The sequence below is a fragment of the Thamnophis elegans genome, chromosome 8, assembly GCF_009769535.1.
Source record: "Thamnophis elegans isolate rThaEle1 chromosome 8, rThaEle1.pri, whole genome shotgun sequence".
NCBI lineage: Eukaryota > Metazoa > Chordata > Lepidosauria > Squamata > Colubridae > Thamnophis > Thamnophis elegans.
In genome coordinates this window covers 71,945,152-71,968,506 of record NC_045548.1, presented here as the reverse complement: position 1 = coordinate 71,968,506, position 23,355 = coordinate 71,945,152, and the positions used below count along the sequence as shown (strand labels likewise).

Here is a 23,355-nt window from a genome sequence, read left to right as displayed (position 1 = left end):
CTGTGAATGGGTCAAATTTGGTTCATTGAAATTCAGATTTAAAAAAATAAACACGAGTTTGTATAAATAATTATGTATTTTGGACACGTTTCTTTAATCATAAGCATACATGTTCTCAATGTAACTTAAGATGCAATATTTAAATAATTTTTTGTACTGTAAAGTATTTTGTACATTGTTCATGAATATATGCATGTTTGTACAAGCTTCCCCAGAGGACTTTTTTAAAAAAAAGAAGACTTGCATTGCAGCATTTGGAAAATTGTGAATACCAACTGTTACCAAACTCTAGTTTCACGTATTCATATGATAAGCTAAAATTAGATCAATGTATTCTCAAGGGTAGCCTTCATGCGAAGACTTGAGTGGAATGGAATGGAATAAAGAATGGAAAGAATGGAATGGAATAGAATAGAATAAAGAATGGAATGGAATGGAATAGGATAGAACAGAGATCTTCAAACTTGGCAACTTTAAGACTATTGGACTTCAACTCCCAGAATTCCCCAGCCAGCGGCTAGAGAATTCTTGGAATTGGAGTCCACAAGTCTTTAAGTTGCCAAGTTTGGGGACCCTGGAATAGAATAAAGAATGGAATGGAATGGAATAAAGAATGGAATGGAATAAAGAATGGAATGGAATAGAATAAAGAATGGAATGGAACAGAATAAAGAATGGAATGGAACAGAATAAAGAATGTAATAGAATAAAGAATGGAGTGGAGTGGAATAAAGAATGGAATAAATAGAGTCATAGCAATAGCAGTTAGACTTATATACCGCTTCATAGGGCTTTCAGCCCTCTCTAAGCGGTTTACAGAGTCAGCATATCGCCCCCACAGTCTGGGTCCTCATTTCACCCAACTCGGAAGGATGGAAGGCTGAGTCAACCTTGAGCCGGTGAGATTAGAACCGCTGAACTGCAGATAACAGTCAGCTGAAGTGGCCTGCAGTACTGCACCCTAACCACTGTGCCACCTCGGAGTCATGGGGTTGAAAGCATCCTTGGAGATCTTCTAGTCCAACCTCTTGCCCAAGACAGGAGACTTTTGTTTTGGTCCTCTGCTCCAAAGTCTCTCTGAGCAACCAATTACCTTATCCCTTTTAGTCCTTTCCAACTCCAATCTCTGCCTGCTATAACGATGCGTTAATTTATGGTATCCAGCCAATAGAAATATTTGCTAAAGCAACCACAACTCAATCAACCATGAAATAATGACATTGTTCTTGCCTTTTGTTAGATTTATAATCTGCCTTTGCTGTAAGCAGCTCAAACCTGTTTACAAGAGGCTCATGCATCATTTTATCCCAATTAACCTTGTGAGGTAGGTAGATTGGGCTAAGAGATAATGACTAGCCCAGATTCGTTCAACCTGATCGGAAATCAGATGAAGGGGCCTGATAGCAGCCTTTCTGACTAATGCATTTTATTTAAAACCACATGTTTTTGTGAGCTGCAACTTGTGCCACCAGAAACCTAGACGTGGATAAAGTGGTTTGAGAAATGAATTGCTGTACGTGTAAATTCTTGTCTTTCATAACATTTATTAGTCTGAAAAGGTTCTATCAGATCCCTTCTGTTTTGTTTTTTTGTTTTTGGCTACCAGTAGTATCCTACACTGTCCATCTTAACTAATACACCACACTGGGAATGTATGATGGACTTGTGGAAGGAACTAATGTCTTTTGTGCTACTTCTAGATGCACAGAAACCTTAGCAAGGCTTAACAAAACTGGCCACCGTTGGGTTGTTCCTATTGCCTTAAATGACCGAAGTATGTATAAACTCATAATGTGCTTAGGATAGATGCAGTTCAAATTCAGCAATACTAAAAATGATTATGGCTAAAGTCCGAGAGAGAAAGGCATCAGAAGGAGCACGTCAGGAATTATTGGTTCTGGGAATGCACACGAGCATCACTATAGTACCTTCGTCCAAAACTTCCTTCTCAGACTGTAAAATTAAGCCCACGGGGCAAGGAAATTAAATGCCAGATATGTATAAATTAAGCAAAGGCAACCTGCAGCATGGATTTCTTATTATGCCTTAAAAAGAGCAGCCGTAACCTTAGATTAAGGGATACGGCGGCTCAGTGGCTAAGACTTGTCGATCAGAAAGGTCGTCAGTTTGGCGGTTCGAATACCTAGCACCGCATGACGGAGTGAGCTCCCGTTCGTTTGTCCCAGCTTCTGCCAACCTAGCAGTTCGAAAGCATGTAAAAAATGCAAGTAGAAAAATAGGAACCTTTGGTGGGAAGGTAACATCGTTCCGTGCGTCTTTGGCGTTTAGTCATGCCAGCCACATGACCATGGAGACGTCTTCAGACAACGCTGGCTCTTCGGCTTTGAAACTGAGATGAGCATTGCCCCTTAGAGTTGGGAAAGACCAGCACATATGTGCAAGGGGAACTTTTACTTTTACCTAACTTTTAGCACAAGGGCTCTGCTTTGTAATTTTTGAGGTCCCATCTGCCTCTTTGGCTGTATGAGGGGAGAGGGGATGACAAGCCTCCAAGTTCAGACTGAATTACTTCAAATTTCAGGAAACTAAATGTTGTTGTTGGAAAAAGACCAAGAGCAAGTCTATCCTAGCAAACGTCAGAGCACGTGCTAGGAATTACACCGGGGTGAGAAGAGCGGCAAAATGTAGTATTTTTCTTTGCTCATATTGTGCAGCTGTGATTATGTCATCTATACCTGCTGAGGAGAGATGGGTCACAAGAACAACGACAGAGTAGATGGGAAGAATATTATAGGGATATAGTGGATGTAGTTGTTCAGATTTGATTGGGCAAATCTTGATGAATCAGTCAAGCCATGAGTTGTCTGGTTACATGGGAAATCAATGGCAATAGCATATAGATTTGTGGCTCGGCTGGAGCCTTTGGAGTTACTATCAGACTCTGACAGCGAGGGGCCCTATGAGTCAGGCTTGGAAGAGGCAGAGGGCCCTGGACAGGGTTCTGACTCCGAGCAGGGCTCAGAGAGACTAGTTGGTCCCCAGGTAATGACTGAGCCTTGGATCAGTGAGAGAGACTGACACAGAAACCTCCTGTGAGTTGTTTCAGGATGCACGCAGGAGAAGGGCTGACTGTACGAAGCAATTGAGGACTCACAGGAGATGATAACGAGCAGCTGTGGCTCGTTAGGATCTCTTCCTGTGGATAAAAGAATGATGGTGCCACGCCCTAGTTGCAGAAGTCAACGTTCCGTTTCTGTTCTAGTCAAGTTCTCCGTTTGTGTGTAACCATCGAGAAAAAGCACTTGGATAAGTGATTTGATTTATAAAATCCTGTTTTGTAGTAGTTTATGAGTGAGGACTTTTGCCAGAGCATTTATCTGTGTTTATTTTGGGCTCGCAGCCAGCAAGAGCCGGGACTGATAAAAACATTCCTTTGAACGTTCTGTTTGGCTTTAATTTCTGAATGGGCAAGGTGGGGGCCAGAACAGATTTATATGCAGTGCTTCACAGTGCTTCACAGCCCTCTGTATGTGGTTTACACAGTCAGCATAATGCCCCCAACAATCTGGGTCCTCATTTTACTGACCTTGAAAGGATGGAAGGCTCAGTCAATCTTGAGCCGATGAGAATCGAACTGCAGAATTAGCCTGCACTATTCCATTCTAACCACTGCGCCACCACAGCTCTTTGATCCTGTGACTCACAAAAAGTAGACCGGATCCTTGAGTCATTTCTCGGGACACACGTGTAGGTCCCCCAAAAGTCAATCGGAGCTTCTCCAGATCCCCTTTGGACCTATAGGACAACCTTGTGGGACAACTATGACCTGGATGACTGAGGATCTCCATAGACATTTATTATGCAATAGTGGCAAATATCAAATGCCACAATCCCAAATCCTTAATCTCTACCTACATTGACACCAAACAGCACCAGTTCAATTGGGGCAACACAAGAATCATCGGCCATGCTACCACCCGCCATGCTCTTGAGTTCATAGAATCACTGCAGTTGTCGATAACATGCTTGGTAGGTGAATCTGACTTCCCTATTGGCTTTGCTTCTCAGAATCCTAAACCTGAGTCAATTGTCAAGTGTCTGAATTTGGATCGTATGATCATGGGAATGCTGCAACGGTCGTAAGTGTGAAAAATGGTCATGTCATTTTTCAGTGCCATTGTAACATCAAACGGTCACTCCATGCCTGATTGTAAATCAAGGACTACTTCTACATAGATGCCTTTCGATTGCTAAGTCCCTGTACTAAATATAAAGCTAACCCAAGAAAAATCAAACATGGAATTCCTCAAGTATTCCTAGTTTGCAGCAAGAATTAGCAGCTGGGAAACAGCTGATCTTCTGCATTAAGAAAACCACTCACACATTTCCTGAAGGGAAAACTTTTCATCAACAGGAGAGAATTCCTAATAATCTGAAGGAAGACAGATTGGAGTTAAGCTGCTGTTGTTGTTCGTTAGCGGCAAAGTCATGTCCTACCCATTGTGACTCCATGGACAACGTTCCTTCAGGCCTTCCTGTCCTCTACCATCCTCTGGAGTCAATTTAAGCTCATGTCTACTGCTTTGGTGACTCCATCCAGCCCCCTCATTCTCTGTCATCCCCTTCTTCTTTTGCCCTCTATTGTTCCCAGAATGAGGCTCTTCTCCAGTGAGTCTTTCCTTCTCATTAGGTGGCCAAAGTCTTTGAGTTTCCTCTTCAGGATCTGGCTTTCCAAAGAGCAGTCAGGGTTGATCTCCTCTAGGACTGACCGCTTTGATCTCCTTGCAGTCCAAGGGACTTGTAGGAGTCTTCTCCAGCACCATAGTTCAAAGGCCTCCATGTTTTGGTGCTCAGCCTTCCTTATGGTCCAACTTTCAGAGCCACACATTGCAACATTACAAGATATTTTTCCTCATTTTTTTTTTCAAAAATAGTTTTCTCATAAACTGAGCCCTGCAAAGAAAATATCGTAAGGCACTGTAGACATAAAGTCCAATTTTAGCACAAACTCTTCAAATCACACAAGATTGGGCTTGATTGTTAGATCACCGAGGCTCATACAGTATGCGATGTCTTTTTGTTTCAGTCTTAGCTTGCAGAAGCCAACGCCTTGTGCATTGAAAGCTGAGGTTTTGCTGCTGTCCCAGGAATACCAAATTTCTTGCTTCTGTCCTCTCTCCACCCCATCCTCTATAATTGCTTCCGTTTATCAGTGCAAAACACTTTTCTCCCCTCCAGGTAAGCAATATGTGGCCGAGAATGATACTTGCTAGCTTGTCTTTCTGGAGAAAATGCAGTTGCAAATATAGGTCTGCCCACCAAAAACTTGGAATATTGTTGTTGTTAATTGCGAAGTTGTGTCCGACCCATCGCGACCCCATGGACAACGTTCCTCCAGACCTTCCTGTCCTCTACCATCCTTTGGAGTCCATTTAAACTCACATCGACTGCTTCAGTGACTCAATCCAGCCACCCCCTTCTCTGTCGTCCCCTTCTTCTTTTGCCCTCAATTGTTCCCAGCATTAGGCTCTTCTCCAGTGAGTCCTTCCTTCTCATTAGGTGGCCAAACTACTTGAGTTTCATCTTCAGGACCTGGCCTTCTAAAGAGCAGTCAGGGTTGATCTCCTCTAGGACTGACCGGTTGGATCGCCTTGTAGTCCAAGGGACTCTCAGGAGTCTTCTCCAGCACCAGAGTTCAAATACTTACTTACTTTCTTATACTTACTTACGGTAAGTATCAAGACTCACAAGTCCAGAATCTACCCACGTTGGCATGGATGCAAATGGATGTCCATGCCAATGCAGCCCCACCCTTTTTTACCCTAGGTTAAAAAAAACCCATTTTTTCTCCATTTTTCATCTCACTAACATGGATATTCTTTCTGCAGAACAGCGATTATGATGCTCTCCATTCAGTTTTTCCTGACACTTGATGATTCTATAGATCAGGTCTCTCCTTCTCTTCTGATCTTGCACTTCTTTTTTGAGTTGTCCTATGCTCTGGCCAGAGTCAGTTTTGATGGTATCCACCTATCGTGTTCTGTGGCAGCCTGGTTTCCTTTTACCGCTAACTCTTCCCAACATAATTGTTATTCCCCTATATGACATGGCCAAAATAAGTGAGATGGGGTTTTTAGTCTTTCTAATCATGTCTGTTAGCAACTTGTTGTCATAATAATTGTTTAAAAATGCAGTGAAAATCCTGCTGTTAATGTCCATACAATAGCTCATCTGCAAATCAGTAGTTGGCCACTAGGTGGCAGGAGAGAGCAATCTTTTCTATCTCTCTTTGCTGCCATCTAGTGTCTGGAAGAGAGGCCGTTAGGTGTAATAGTGAGGGCATGAGCCTAGAAACCAGGAGACTATATGTTCTAGCTGAATTAATTCTCCCGGATCATCATCATCACCACCACCACCATCATTTTTTACCAATTCCATAATCCCTTGCGGGGTGGATTCGGGGCAACTGAATGGAGCTAGCAGAGTGTTTTTATGGCCAGATGCCCTTCCTGTCGCCAATGTGGAGTTTTGTTCACCTGATATATTCTCATTGTGCCCAGAGAGAGAAATATCTGCCTCTATCTAGGGTTGAACACACAGCCTTCTGACTGTGAGGCGAGAGCCCTACCTCTAGGCCACCGCACCATCAGTGGCTTCTCCCAGATGACATGGCCAAAATAAGTGAGACACAGTTTTGCTAATTCACCTTCCAGGAGCATGTCTGGTATTTATACACTGCAGTGTTTGCTTGTTAGTCACCTTTTGCTGTCCAAGGAATACACAGGCGCCTTTCTCCAGCATACTGCAAAACAGGAGTGAGCAATTAATTTCCCCGAGAGACCCAGGAGAAACTGGAATTGTTGGGGCTGTGAAGGTGCATAGGCATGCACACACATACATGAACTGGAGAGGGAAAAATTGCAGCCGCCATCAAAATAAAAGCAATCCAGGCAGGGACAACCAAAGGGATGGGCCCATAAAATGCCCAGGTATGAGCAGTTTATGAGACACAAGCTTTGTCCTTCCCTTAACTGAGTGATCCTACCTGGTGGAACAATGTTGACAGTTTCTGAAATCACTTTCTTACCTTCCTTTTTTTTAAAAAAACAAACCTTGAAATTGCTTTTGTTTCTCTCTCTCTGTCTCGTAAGTCAGAAATTCCTGTCTCCCTTTTCGGTGGGATTGCTAAATTTTGCTTCTCGGACCACTCTTGAAAAGAATTGGGGGGGGGGACATCAGCCAGCTGTGCTTAACAGAACCTTTCTGAGTGCAATCAAGATCACAGTGGGGGAAGTCAGATAGGTGGTCGCCTTATCCTTTGTTTTCTGCGCACTATAAATTATATCGGGGGGGGGGGGCGTTGTTCTAATAGCAGTAGATCTCCATAAACAATTTTAAGCCACAGGTTGGGGAAAATGGGAGAGCAGGGAAGGATGTAGTTGTGACTTCATCAACTAGGCTGTTTGCTTTCACAGCTTAATCCTCTGCTATTTCTGCTTCCTGCTTTATACAGCCTTTAAGGCTGAACGTGTAATCTTCCTGGAGTCAAACTTTCTACACTTTTACGCCTTTACCCAGCTGAATAAAAGTTAGCAAGAGTTTCGTATGATGATTGACAGTTGAAGGAGTATTGTGTGTGAAGTGACAGCAACGCTTTTCAGTGGTGCTGGATTTATCGGCCTGCTTTTGCTTGAAATAAAATCCTTTAATTGTATGTCCGTGCGTGCATGTGTGTGTGTATGTATGATAATGTCTCCTTTTGAGAAATGAGACATATATCCGGAGGGAAGATAACCACTTATCCCCCCGCCTAATTTGTTGATATACTATAAAGCAGAGTTGATGATGGTCGTATTTCATTATTCTACAAATGTTCCTGGGTTGAAAAAGCCAGTTGGATAATACTATTTCCCATACCAGTAGTCCTCAACTTGCAAACATTTATTTAGCAACCATTCAAAGTCACAGCTGCACTAAATCACATTTGGAATACTGCATCCAGTTTTGGTCCTCATTATGTAAAAAAAACAAAAACAAAAAAAACGGTGTTGAGACTCCAGAAAGAGTGCAGAGAAGAGCAACAAAGATGTTTAGGGGACTGGGGGCTGAAACCTATAAAGAATGATTGTTGGAATTGGGAATGTCTAGTTTAATAGAAAATAATGGCTAGGGTGTATATGATAGCAGTGTTCCAATATTTAAGGGGTTGCCACGAAGAAGAGGGAGTCTTCTCCAAAGCACCTGAAGGCCAGACAAGGAATAATGGGTGGAAACTAATTAAGGAGAGAAGCAACCAAGAACTAAGGGGAAATTTCCTGACAGTTAGAACAATCAATCAGTGGAACAACTTGCCTCCAGAAGTTGTGGGTGCTCCATCACTGGAGTTTTTAAGAAGAGATTGGACAACCATTTGTCTGAAATCATATAGAGTTTCCTCAGTGGTGGGTTTCAAAAAATTTTGGAACCTGTTCTGTAGGTGTGGCCTGCTTTCCGGGTCCACTGGTGGAACCTCTTCTAACTGGTTTGATAGATTTGACGAACTGGTTCTACCGAATAGGTGCGAACTGGTAGGAACCCACCTCTGAGTTTCCTGTCTAAGTAGTGGGTTGGACTAGAAGATCTCCAAGGTCCCTTCCAATTCTGTTCTGTTCTAATCCCTATCCAAAGTGACTTATGGATGGGTCCTCGCACTTAGAATCACTGTAGAATCCCCATGGTCGTATGGCCAAAATTTCTGCCCGAAGGCAGAAAAAGAGTTGCAGTGCGAAACTTTTTAATGGAAACAGAAGGGATGATGTGATCACATCTGGGCTGTTTTCCCCACAACTACATTGGGTAAACATCTGGATAAAAGCACATAACAGGTACTGAAACACGGATGCTAACTATGTTTTGTTTGCCTGGAGTGAGGATGAGAGAGTTTTTAATCGGGCAAGTAGAAGTGGTCGTTTATGCGAAGGTCACTATTTAAATCTTTTTTAAAAAAAACACCTCTTATTTTGTTCAGTTGGGCAGAATCGCTTGGCTCGTGCTGTTCTTTGTCTGATTTCATTATTCTAAAGCCAAGAGACGTGAAGAAAGTCGATGAACTTAGTAATTTTTTTGCAGTAAACACATAGAATTTCCTGAAGTGAATAAAACTTTCTGCGTGAATGAAACTAGCAAGGGGAGAGATTTAGGTACCCAGACCAGCGATGGGTTTCACATTTTCTTACCACCAGTTCGCCCCACGCGTGCCTGCTCTGCAGGCTCACACGCCCCATCAACGCATGCGCCTGCCTGGATGCGCATGCACTGTGCTCTCTCACGTGCCTTCCGCACATGTGCCCAGCCTCAAAAATGTGGCTAAATAGGATGGCATAGAGCTGGGGCAAGTGGGCGGGCTCACCTGCCCAAGTGGGCGGGCTCACCCACGATTTCCCTACAGGTTTGGGCGCACCGGTGCGAAGTGGCTGAATACCACCTCTGGCCCAGACCGATTTTCTTTCTTTTTTTTAAATTAAAGAGTTTTAATAGATTTTACAAGTATTTCGCCTTCCCCTTCCTTCCCTCCACCCCAACCCCACACCCCCTCCAACCCTCCTCCCCCCAACCTCCCAGAGCAAAATACAGGGTATAAACATTTAACAATCATACACTAACATTAACTAACTTTAGTGTCGTACCTTCACTTATACTTTAACTCCCCTTTTCTTAAACTATAAGTAAATTGTAACATTCCTTGTTCATTCATTCATAAGCTAACTGAAATTTCTTAGTCCCGTATTTATTTTGAATATAATCAGTCCATCTTCTCCATTCCAACTTGTATTTCTCATCTGAGTGGTCCTTCAAGTATGCTGATATTTTGGCCATCTCTGCTAAGTTTATTACTTTTAACGTCCATTCTTGAATAGTAGGCAATTCTTCCTTCTTCCAGTACTGCGCCACCAACAATCTTGCTGCCGTTATTAAGTTCAAAATCAAGTTAGTCTCTATAGCTGTACAGTCTGTAATTATACCTAACAAGAATAACTGAGGAGTGAACTTTATCCTCTTTTTAAGAATATTTTGAATAATCTACCATATTTTTATCCAAAATGCTTTGACTTTTTTACAAGTCTACCATATATGATAATACGTAGCATCAGCACAATCACATCTCCAGCATTTAGATTGTAAATTCCGGTACATACACGCTAACTTTTTGGGGCATCCCAGACCCATTTTCTATGCCCTTTCACCCCACATCCTGTTTTTAAATACCTCAAGAAATGTATAGGAGTTTCTTTACTGCTTCTTCCAAAGCAGTATTATTTTATTTTTATTTTTAACCAGCAACAGCTTCATCTCTCACAACCTGACCTATCTTGCTCTTCATTAAATTACTTCTAATTGAAGTATCTCAGAATCTTCCAAATGCCTTTTAGGCCATTACTCTTATTAAAGTGCTTATTTTAGGAAGGTGAGCCTAAATTCCCCAGAATCTGCACAAAGCTATCTGGATGACCCATCTTAATTTTCATTATTTTATTTAAAAGATTAAAAATAAAGGAAAGGGGAAACAGGAAGTAACAGCTATGTCTGGGGTGGAAACATTTAACCCTGCACTCCATTAAATTTAATTTATCTCATGGCCCCAAAGGACTGAGATCAAAAGATAATGCCCTGAATCACTGCAAAACAGCTCACATCATAAGCTTTGCCGTCTGAATCTGGAAAACAGTTTTTAAATGCTTCTTCTGTATGCAGGTTTGTCTTTTGCCAGGTAGAATTTTGAAGCTAAATATACATGTTTTAGCTGTGATTTTTCTCACTTCATCTCCCTCCAGTAGCACCATTAAAAAAAAACATTCATCTTTCTACCTACAAAAAAACCCCTTTTTCCACTTCAATTTCTTTGTGACAATTAGCAAACCCTGCATGTTGCAAAACATTCTGGGAATTGATCCAGAGCTCGACCTTAGTTCACAAAAGGTATCCTCACCATGGGTTAAAACCAGTGATTCTCGCTCTTGGAAACTTGAAGATGCCTGGACTTCAAAGTTCAGAATTCTCCAGCCTGCAGATGTCTGGATTTCAACTCCCAGAATTCTGGTTGGGGGAATTCTGGGAATTGAAGTCCAGTCATCTTCAAGGGTGAGAAACAATTCGATTAGACTACATTCCCCCATTTAATTTCAAAACCACTAGGTAGGCCTCAATTCAGGTCTATCTTAACTCGTGGGTCTGATGGGCACATGCCCATGGGCCCCACAAGCATAGGGGCCTCATACTAATCTGTGCATGTTGTTAAGTGAATCATGCAGTCGTTAAGCAGATCTTGCTTCCCCCATTGTTGGAAGTCAGATAGCAATAGCAATAGCTATGATATATACATATATACCGCTTCATAGGGCTTTCAGCCCTCTCTAAGTGGTTTACAGAGTCAGCATATCGCCCCCACAATCTGGGTCCTCATTTTACCCACCTCGAAGGATGGAAGGCTGAGTCAACCCTGAGCCGGTGAGATTTGAACCGCTGAACTGCAGATAGCAGTCAGCTGAAGTGTCCTGCAGTACTGTACTCTACCAACTGCGCCACCTCGGCTGGGAAGGTTATAAATGATCACATGACACCACTATCCCCGGGGACAGTGCAGCCGTCATATATACATGCCAGTTGCCAAGTGCTTGAATTTTGATCACATGACCACGGGGATGCTCTTTGAACTGTCACTAAACAAATGGCCGTAAGCCGAGGACTCACTGTATTGTTGCTGAAGCTGCCCAGGTATTCAGATAGTTTCCTCTTTTTCCCACCCGCCTCTCCACTCACCCAGTTTGCCGCCTTAAATCTTGAAGCAATGCCAAAAAGATAAGCATCAAGTGTTGGAGATAAAAAGTCCACTTAATGGAACGCCATTGCAAAATTTTATTCATTTATTAGTTTGACAATCATGTACAGGATAGCAGGTGTAAATATAAACATGGACACGGACGAAAGAAATGAATACAAATAAATGGGGACAGTAGGACAGGGACGGATGGATTCCCGAAGTCAACATTTGCGTAAGATTTCCAGTGCCATTGCGTAAGGGACGGTAGGCATGCATGCTGGTGTGCTTATGCACGCCCCCTTTACGGACCTCTTAGGAATGGGGTGAGGTCCACGGAAGTTGTGGGGGGTTTGAGGCTGTAACAACGGAGTCAGGTAGAGCATTCCAGGCATTGACCACTCTGTATTTTCACAACTGCGCCAAGGTGGCGCAGTGGTTAGAGTGCTGTACTTCAGCCACTTCAGCTGACTGTTATCTGCAGTTTGGCGGTTCAAACCTTACCGGCTCAGGGTTGACTCAGCCTTCCATCCTTCCGAGGTGGGTAAAATGAGGACCCGGATTGTTGGGGGCGATATGCTGACTCTGTAAACCGCTTAGAGAGGGCTGAAAGCCCTATGAAGCGGTATATAAGTCTAACTGCTATTGCTATTTCTGCAATCGAGTTTGAATTTGTATGGATTGTTTGCCCGCGTGTTATTGTGGTTGAAGCTGAAGTAGTCGTAGGAATTTGCAGCATACAATTTTGTGTACTATGCTTAGGTCCCAACCGCAGGTGGCACAGTTCCAGATCATCCAAGCCCAAAATCTCAAGCCTGATGGCATAAGGCATGCTGTTGTGAGCAGAAGAGTAGAGCAATCTTCTTGTGAAATACCTCTGAAATAAAATTCTCCCAGTTTGCAAACAAAGCGTGCCACCATTTCTCTTCCTTCCCTCCTTTCAGCTCACCTATCAAAGAGGAACAGGCAACATCACTCCATCTATCATGACCTCAAAGAGTGACATTAAAAAAAAGAAGAAGACAATGATTAGGTTGACAGTGATTAATTTCCTGACAGTGAGAAATTATAGGTGCTCCATTCCTGGAGGCTTTTAAGAAGAGATTGGATAGCCATTGGAAGCTAGGGTCTTCTGCTTGAGTAGAGGGGTGGACCAGAAGACCTCTAAGGGTCCTTCCAATTCTGTTGTTGCCGAGGTGGCGCAGTGGTTAGGGTGCAGTACTGCAGGCCACTTCAGTTGACTGTTATCTGCAGTTCAGCGGTTCTAATCTCACCGGCTCAAGGTTGACTCAGCCTTCCATCCTTCCGAGGTGGGTGAAATGAGGACCCAGATTGTTGGGGGCGATATGCTGACTCTGTAAACCGCTTAGAGAGGGCTGAAAGCCCTATGAAGCGGTATATAAGTCTAACTGATATTGCTATTGCTATTGCTATTGCTGTTAGCTGGCATAAATTTTCTCTTTTGCATAAAAACGGAGTTGTTGTTTTTTTGTATAGTTACATTTTTTTCCTTTCATATACATTCACCAATATACATTCTTGTAAATACTATATTCATACAAATATAGTAAACACAGTGGGGGGTCACCATTTTGCCACCCCGTATCTCCATCTTGTTTTGCAACAACCCTACTCCTTCTGTCTTCTCAACCCCCCCTTCTCTGCCTTCTCCTTTCCTCCTCTCCTTCCTCTTCTTCCCTTACCTTTCCGCCACTCCTCCTCTCTTCTCCTCCTTCTTACCCTCTCTCCTACTCTCTTCCCCTCCCTTACTTCATCTGCTTCACCCTTTCTTCTTTTCCCTCCTCTTCCTCCTTTCAGTTGTTGCCAGAGTTGTGGGTTTGGGTTTTTTTTTGAGGATTTATCAAAAAATGAGTTTCCAGCTCAGAACTTTCAAAAGAACCATATTCCATCACTGCTGCTTCTACTCAGGTGTTTCTACTGTACCACAAGCCTGGCCTAGCAGCTTGTATGGTCTTCCCAAAGTGGAGACAACAGGGCTTAAAATAAAAGACTGTCTGAAGCAGAAGAGCATGGTCAACCCAACTGTTGAAAGCTCTGGTTGAGAAGCCAAGAGTCCAAGCTTGACCAAGTGATTTTGCACAAGTCCTACAGTGTCATTTCATGTCCCTGGAAGTAAAAATACATTTTAAAAAAATGGAATTGTTAGCCCTTTCCTTACTTAGCAAGGTATCCCAGACAAACTGCCAAGGATAGGGTTGATCTAAGCACAACATTCTCAGTCTCACCATGTAATAGGCAAGAAAAACGAAATGCCACAGGTACAGTACAGGTGGTACCTTGCTCAATAGTAGTAACTGTGAGAGGGATCGTGGAATCCTAGTGAACAACCATTTAAACATGAGACAGCAGTGTGCAGCAGCTGCCAAAAAAGCCTACACAGTTCTAGGTTGCATAAACAGAGGGATAGAATCAAGATGACGTGAAGGGTTAATACCACTTTATAAGGCCTTGGTAAGGCCACACTTGGAATTCTGCATCCAGTTTTGGTCGCCACGATGTAAAAAAGATGTGGAGACTCTAGAAAGAGTGCAGAGAAGAGCAACCAAGATGATTCGGGGTCTGGAGGCTAAAACATACGAAGAACGGTTGCAGGTTGTATGTCTAGTTTGATGAAAAGAAGAACTAGGGGAGACATGATAGCAGTCTTCCAATATCTCAGGGGCTGCCACAAAGAAGAGGGAGTCAAGCTATTCTCCAAGGCACCTGAGGGTAAAACAGGAAGCAATGGGGGGAAACTAAGGAGCCGAGGTGGCGCAGTGGTTAGGGTGCAGTACTGCAGGCCACTTCAGTTGACTGTTATCTGCAGTTCGGCGGTTCTAATCTCACCAGCTCAAGGTTGACTCAGCCTTCCATCCTTCCAAGGTGGGTGAAATGAGGACCTGGATTGTTGGGGGCAATATGCTGACTCTGTAAACCGCTTAGAGAGGGCTGAAAGCCCTATGAAGCGGTATATAAGTCTAACTGCTATAGTCTAACTGCTATAATCAAGGAGAGAAGCAACTTAGAACTGAGGAGAAATTTCCTGACAGTGAGAACAATTAATCAGTGGAACAGACGTTGCCTCCAGAAGTTTTGAATGCTCCAACACTGGAAGTTTTTAAGAAGATGTTGGATAGCCATTTGTCTGAAGCGGTATATGGTTTCCTGCCTATGCAGGGGGTTGGACTAGAAGACCTCCAAGGTCCCTTCTAACTCTGCTATTGTATTCTTGTATAATATTTTGATTTGGAGGAAACAACACAGAAGAAAAGCCCTCTTTTACTTTCCCCTCAAATGACACAAAGCTCACCTTTATTATGAATCATGCGGGCAATGTATGAATCAGGAAAGGCACCGAGGAGATTCTACTGCAGCTGGTTTCCTTCTTGAGTCATTCAATGCTAGCTTTGGAAGTGCTCATGAAGTTGATGCTTTCCCAATAGAATCCTTGGGGAATTGATAAGGATAGGATGCTGAATTTCTAGAGCAGAGGTGAAATCCAACAGGTTCTGACAGATTCTGGAGAACCGGTAACAGAAATTTTGAGTAGTTCAGAGAACCGGCAAATGCCACCTCTGGCTGGCCCCCAGGAATGGGGTGGGAATGGAGATTTTGCAGTATCCTTCCCCTGCCACGCCCACCAAGCCACACCAAGCCAAGCACACAGAACCGGTAATAAAAAAAAAAATTTGAATTTCACCAGAAGCACACCTTGTAAGTAAAATGGAGGTGGTGATAAGAGTAGTGGGGGGGGAGGGGGGGAGAGAGAATCTATCTAATATCAGGAGAAAAAACTGTTCCAGGCATGAAACTGCGCCATAGACTGAAAAACTCAGAAAGAAAAAATCTTACGCAAATGTTGACTTCGGGAATCCATCCAGTTGCCATTATATTTTATTTTTTGGGAAGGTGACGTTGGAAGAAATGTCCATCTGGGTTCAGTTCCAAGTGGGGAGAAAGACACTGGAAACAATGGTGGCTGTTTGGAAAAATGGTTTTAATGGTGGACAGGACCACGTGGTTTGAAGTCCTGGGGGAAAAGGCACATGGGAGAGAGAGAGAGAGATTTATACCCTTTGCTGGGATTTGAATTTGAGCTTGTATTCTGATTGGTTGTCAGGCACCAATGGGGCCATGCAGGGGCAACTCTGTCCTGAGACAGTGACAGTCTATCCTGAGTCCCAAGCTTGGTTGACTCTTGCTGGGTGGTGATGCAATGAAAGGGCTTTGGGATTCCTACAATGCCTGTGCCAGAAGGAAGCAGATCTTTGTTATATAGAATAGACTGGCCCAGGCCTTAATGACCCATTGACAAAATGGGGGTGAGGGATGAGTTTCTGCCTCCTTTTTAGGGGAAATATTCTGCCCTTCTGACATTTCCTAAAATATTTCATTTTTCTAGGAGAGGGGTGGGTTCTAATTTCCTACAGTGACTAGGCATGGATCAGTATATCTTTTGTTTCTCTAATTCTCTTAATATTGATTCCATAAAATCCTTTTTTTTGTCATATGCCTCTGGTTGGAGACTTTGGTCTGAAATCTGAAATGCCGCTTGGCTCCTGGCTGACCACAGGTGCCACCACAAAACCCCAGAGGAAGATTTTTAGAACTGAAACGTGAGAAGCGACATCTTTTTCTCATAAACCTTAGAAGGGAGAGAAGAACGAAAGAGGGAGCCCAGTTTTCCAGGCGAGGCCAATATCCAGTTGACTTTATTAAGAACAGTTGAATTAAGATTGCTATCTCTCTGGAAATGAAAAAAAAAATTTGGCTTCATTATAAACTTTGTCATAACTTTGTTATTTCACTGTTCATATTTTCCCCGTGAATTGAAGTAATCACAATAGATACATGCTGAAGTCTCAGGCCTTTCTAAGATAGAAGTTTTTTTTTTAAGAAGATGCTGGATAACGATTTGTCTGAAGTGGTGTAGGGTTTCCTGCCTAAGCCGGGGGGTTGGACTAGAAGACCTCCAAGGTCCCTTCCAACTCTGTTATTCTATTATATCCTGTTCCTGTTCTGTTCTGTTCTATTCCATTCCATTCCATTCTAGAGGTAGAGACCATTGTTGGAAGTGATGATTCTTTCTGAACAAGATCCTGACATTTGTGGGATCTATCAACTTTCTGTCCCAAGAGCTGGATAGTAAATAGATGCATTAAATTAAATTATGTGATTCACCTAACTGCAGTAATTTGCTTAACCACCCTGCCAAAAATGGTTTCAGAATTGGGAGTGACTCACTTAAAAACTGCTTTGCTTAGCAATGGAAATTCTCATTCCCGACGGCGGCCATAGGCTGAGGACCTGCCGTTAGTTTTAAATTGTTTTTTATCAGTATATCAAATAAACAATGATAGAACCTTATTACTTCTTTCCATGGTTTCCTTTCAGATGGCCCTTTTGCGTGGCTTGCCTGTTTATCCTCCGCAAACTATGTTTCCTTAGCAATTAACCCACTGAAGCTGGCCTTTCCCAGGAACAAAAACTCTTGTTAAACCGAAAGATGGACCTTCCCTCACACTGCCTGTTCTTAGCCGTAGATAAGCTCATTAAATTTACTTACGGATTTGCCAGAGACAATGAATACACTCTTTCATGGCGAAGGATCGGCCTGCAGTGCTTCTGCCAGTTAAAATGGGCTCCCGAGCTCTGTTTTCGGCTCCCACGTTCTCCCGCAACTCTCTGCCAAAGAAAATGGAGCTCGGGAGCCCAGGCTCCATTTTCATTGACAGACGGTTGCAGGAGGACATGACAGTCGAAAACGGAGCTCAGGAGCCTGTTTTTGCTGGCAGAGGACTCGGTCCACCACAGGACTTCAAGTGACTTCAAGCAGGAGGAAAATATAGCTAGGATAGATTAGCGAAGGTAAGGGAGTAAGAAATGATATCAAATTATATTTGGGTCTGCGGAAATACCATCCCAAGGAAATACAAATCGAGGGCGGAAAGAGACACCTACAATAATAGAAAAGAAAGAGAGAAAGGAGGAGAACAGGAAAGGAAGATGGGGAAAAGAAAAAAGAGGCGAGGAGAGGAGGATGGAAGGGAGAGGAAGAGAAGGAGAGAGGGTAGGAAGGGGAAGAGGAGGAGCGGGAGAAAGGCAAGGGAAGAAGGAAGGGGAAGGAGAGGAAGAAGGAAGAAAGTAGGGAAGGGAGGGAGGGAGAAAAGAAAGGGAAAATTAGGTGCTGTTACAACAGGAAGAAAGGATGGTAAATCAAGCAACCCAAATTGTATATTATAACCTATTAAATGAAATAACAAATGTATAAGGATGATAAATGTATAGAAGAATAACAACTACTTAAAATGCTATGTAAGAGAATAAAAAATTGGGGGGTTCAGATTCACTTAACAACCATGTGGCTAACTTAACAACTGCAGTGATTCACTTAACAATATCAGTTGTAAAATGGGGCAAACTCAACAATTGTCTTGTTTATAGCCACGGAGATTTTGCCCCATGGGGAAGCTGAGTCGGTCGTAAGTGCGAGCACTGTTTCCAGTGCCATTGCAATGTCAAAAAGTCACTAAATAGACTGTGTTCCAATATCTCAGGGATCGCCACAAAGAAGAGGGAGTCAAACTATTCTCCAAGGCACCTGAGGGTAGAACAAGAAGCAATGGGTGGGAACTAATCAACAAGAGAAGCAACTTAGAACTGAGGAGAAATTTCCTGACAGTTAGAACAATTAATCAGTGGAACAGAAGTTGCCTTCAGAAGTTGTGGATGCCCCAACACTGGAAGTCTTTAAGGAGATGTTGGATAGCCATTTGTCTGAAACGGTATAGGGTTTCCTGCCTAGGCAGGGGGTTGGACTAGAAGACCTCCAAGGTCCCTTCCAACTCTGCTATTGTATTGTATTGTATTGTATTGTTGTAAGTCAAAGACAATCTGCACTGGAATCCCTTCCTGATTTTCTTACAACCTCTTAATTATGGCAACTCTTAGTTTGAGAGCTCTTTGTTAATTAAAAATGTTAGTCCAAAAATGTTACATTCCTCCTGTCTTTAATCATTTCTAGTAAGATTAAATTTTTAGAAGCTTACTCCTGCGCTAAATCCTTTCCTCTGATCATGATGATTACATAAACAATTTTTAAGTTACTAATTTGTCAGGGTGTCATAGGTCTGTCTCTTCTTTTGATGGAGATATTAAAATGTGGGATGGCTTGACAGTTTCTCCTCGCTGTTCCTTTCTCATCAGCAACTGGAAACGTAACACCGGCTTGTATTTAAATAGGACACTGTGTTTAATTAATATCCTGATTAATTTTTGATGAGTAATTGCTTTCTAATTATGTGCCGGGCTTATTGTCTCTCTACAGTATCACTCCAAGGTGAGGTGATGGATCATCTCATCAAAACTGAGGTAGCGCTGAATTGATTAGAATCTAATTCATGATGTATTTCTTAGCCTGGGCAAAAACAAAAATAATATCCAACAAAATGAAACTTAATATGGAGAAAAGGAAGGTTTTACAACTGGAAAGGAAAAACGAAAGGTACAAGTACAGATTAGGCGAAATTTGGCTCGATAACAGCAACTGTGAAATGGACCTTGGAGTCCTAGTGGACGATCCCTTAAACCTGAGCCAGCAGCGTGCAGCAGCAGTCAAAAATGCTAATAAAATCCTGGATTGTATAAACAAGAGGCATAGAATCAAAATCACGCGAAGTATTAGCACCGCTTTACAAAGCCTTAGTAAGGATCACATCAGGGATACTGCTGTTGTGGCCCGCCAGTGGTCAGTGGAGCTGGCAGCAGATTCGGACAGTGAGGAGGTTGGGGAGAAACATGGACCATTTGCATTTGAGTAGATTGAAGTAGGGGGTTACTGAGCGGTGTAGTAGCCTAGAGGTAGAACTCTCGCCTCTCAATCAGATCGGCTGTGAGTTTGATCCTAGGTAGTAGCAGATATTTCTCTCCCTCTGAACGCAATGAGTAATTGTCTGCTGTGAACTCCGTGTAGGCATCAGGGAGGGCATCCTGCCAGTAAACGCTCAGCTCCAATTGATTGTCCTGACCCTATCCCGAAAAAAGGGATTGCAGGTTTGTTCAAAGAAAAAAAAGTAGGTGGTTACTAGGGAATGACTATATGTGAGAAAAGCATACTGTATTTTTCGGTGCATAAGACACAACTTTTTCCCTAAAAAAAAAAGGGTGAAAATCCGGGTGCGTCTCATACACTGAATACAGCATTTTTGGCCTCCCGAAAACCCGCCTCCTTCACCAAAATGGCCGTGCATAGCCTTTAGGAGGCTTCCAGAGTGCTCCTGGGGGCTGGGGAGGGCAAAAGCAAGTGAAAAACGGGCCATTTTTTGCTCATTTCCCCCTCCCCCCAGCTCCCAGGAACACTCTACAAGCCTCCTAAAGGCTATGCATGCCCTTTTTTGATGAAAAACTGGCCCGTTTTTGTGAAAAACGGGCCATTTTTGAGAGGTCTGCAGAGTGCAAAAACTTTTTTTAAAAATGTGCCTCTTCAAAATCTCGGTGCATCTTATACTCCGGTGCATCTTATACTCCGAAAAATATGGTACTTAGCACACAAGATAGATTTGTTCAATGGCCTTCTACCATGTTCCCCTGGCTACCACATCGTCATTGAGCAGGAGATGAAAATCCAAGAAAACCCTCCATTTGTGTACCAGTTTTGCCTGGGGAAGTATGACCCTATTGAAAACCAGGATGATAAATTTCTGTGAGCAGAAATTATTTGAAACCAAAGCCACGATCAGGCAGAAGGGGTTTTAGGGTGAAATACAGATACCCTGACTTCCAAATTGCTTTCCCCAGGGAAAATCCAAAACGATATCAGCTCAATTAAGTTAATATATTTCACTGTTTATGCCTTTCTGGAAGTGTTTACAAAAAATCAGCCGATGAACGTTGGTTTATCTCATGTTTTCAAACTTCTCCCAGGGAAAATTAAATTCTTTTGTGTGTTTCTGCATAATTAGAGAGATCTTTCCCCAAAGCATTTTCCATGAAGATTAAAAGGAGAGAAGGAAGAAAAGGCAAAATGAAATATTTTTTTCATAATGTGATACGGGCAGCGATATAAATTTAATAAATAAATAACAAATGGATTAAATTAATGCTCTTGAAAGCACATCGCTTGTTATTGTTGTTGTTTTTTGCTGTTTGTATGTTAGCTGAGGTCTTAACTATTCCGAAAGACAGAGAATCCAGTAATTTAGAAAATGAAGCGTTATTCTTGTTCAGTGGAAAACATCTGGGCAATAAAATATTGCAAATTAGTGTATCAGGGATTTAAAACTATGTGATTGAGAATAGATGTTCAACTGAGTATTATTCCTATCATGGCTTATTTAGCAATATTAATACACAAAGGAAAGGATTATTATATTGACTTAAGCTTCTGGTAAACCATTTTGGGAAATACTGTAGCTTGTGAACAGAACACGTCAGCCCTATCAACAAACGTTTAACCTCTCTCTCTCTCTCTCTCTCTCTCTCTCTCTCTCTCTCTCTCTCTCTCTCTCTCTCTCTGACTTTTTCCCCTCTTTCTCTCTCTTTCATCTCTTCCTTGCTATCTTTTTGTCTTTTTGTTTCTTTCCTCTCTCTCTTTCTCTTTCTCTCCCTCCTCTCCCCTCTCTTTCTACCTTTTTTAGTCTTTGTTTCTTTCCTCTCTCTCTTCTCCTCTTTCTATCTTTATGACTTTCTCTCTTTTCCTTTTCTCGCTCTTTCCTCTCTCCCTTTCTATCTTTTTCTTTCTTTCCTTTTTCTTTCTTTCCCTCTCTCCTCTCTTTGTATCTTTTTGACTGTTTTTGTTTCTTTCCTTTCTCTTTCTCTCTCTCTCTCCTCTCTTTCTAACTTTTTTACTCTTTTTGTTTCTTTCCTTTCTCTCTCTCTCTCTCCTCTTTTTCTATCTTTTTGACTCTTTGTTTCTTTCTTTTTTCTCTCCCTCTCCTTTCCTCTCTTTCTATCTTTTTGACTCTTTCCCCTCTCTCTTTTTCTTTCTTTCCTCTCTTTCTTTCTGTCTTTTGTCTTTTTGTTTCTTTCCCTCTCTCTCTCTCAGCAGCTTGACCGTGTGTGTGTGTGTGTGTGTGTGTGTGTGTGTGTGAGAGAGAGAGAGAGAGAGAGAGAGAGAGAGAGAGAGAATCTAGGAATTTCCATTGAAAACTTGGCTGTTCTCAGAGATTCTGGGGCAAGGTGGACATTGAGCCCCTATTAGATGCGATGGGTTGTGTGAGAATAATTTGGGGTTCCAACTTGAGCCATTTGCATTCATTGCACAAGAATGAATAAAAATAAGATCCAGACAGCTGTGAAGAACGAATAAATATTTCTCCCTAAAAGCAAAGGATGTGCTTTTAGGGGCAGCTGCAGAGAAATGGCGTATAGTCACAGACCTTTATAGGGGGTGTTTACCCTGGGGTAGAAGTATCTTATGTGCTGATTCAAGGGTGACACTTGAGGGGCTTGTGTGTGTTTGTGTCTAGGTGCGTCATCTATGCTGTTTATTCCTGTGAACATGCAGTTATGCTGGGAGACCTAATTTAATTAACTCTACTTGTGTTTACGGACCTTCCCCTTCGATATGTGGATTAGATCAGGGGGGTTTGGGGGTTTGAGGAAGTTGGAGTTAAAACTCCCCCCCTCCCCAATTTGCTATTTGTACTTGGTTAACTTAGTTTCAGCTTGACCGTCAATTATCTAGTGGAGACCCTGAATCTCACTCCATTGTGGATTCGGTTAATGTTTAAGGGCAGATGGAGACAGTATAAAGAATAAAATGTATCTTGACACGAAAAGTTCTCGCAGTTGATAAAGACAGTTTGCTTCTTTCCTTTTGGCTAATTTAAGCTGGAGTCCCTTGGCTTCGTCTGTGTGTTCAACCACTGAAATAAATGTCCACTATACCAGAGCAGGTAGCAGCACACAACAAAAACAACGATGCCACGATGCCACACCAAAGCAAATGTTGACAAAAAAAGGGTGATTGAAGACTTCGGTTTTGTGCTAATTGCTTGCTTTACGCGCTTTCATTTCAACAGGCAATAAAATGCAAAGTGCAGAGGCTCCTAGTTTGCGGGCTTTCGACATACATCAAACTGACAACCTCTCTAGTTTTGAGCAAGATCAAACAGTAAATTCAGGGTGTCCTTACCAGCATTTACACACCAGACTGGGGAGTTTATCTTGTAATGTCAATTATTGACTTTTTTTGAAAAGAGAGATTATTTATTGGATAGGTGTGCCTTGGAGGAGTAGCATTTCAGCCACAATTCAACTCCTCAGCCATAAAGAGAAACCATTAATATTTGTCAAAATACATAGATGTCTTTTGTTTAGCATCCTGTCTGCCTGCCTTTTTTCCTTCCTTCTTTCCTTTCTTCTTTCCTTCCTTCCTTTTCCCTTTCTTTCTCTTTCTTTTCCTTCTCATTCTTTCTCTTTTTTCTTTTTCTTTCTTTCTTCTTCCTTTTTTCTCTTTTCTTTCTTTTTCTCTCTTTCTCTTCCTTTCCCTCCCCTCCCTCCCTCCTCTCTTTTTCTTTCTCTTTCTCTCCCCCTCTTTCTCTCTTTTTCTTTCTTTTTTCTCTCTCTACTACTTTTTACCCTTCCCTCCGTCCTCTCTC

At 42.4% G+C, this 23,355-nt stretch overlaps 1 protein-coding gene across 3 annotated transcripts in view; it reads left to right on the top strand.

The window, feature by feature from the left end:
• Window positions 1-23,355, top strand: part of ST3GAL1 (ST3 beta-galactoside alpha-2,3-sialyltransferase 1) — a 126,209-nt gene that overhangs the window by 37,358 nt on the left and 65,496 nt on the right. The gene's annotated exons all lie outside the window — the stretch shown is intronic.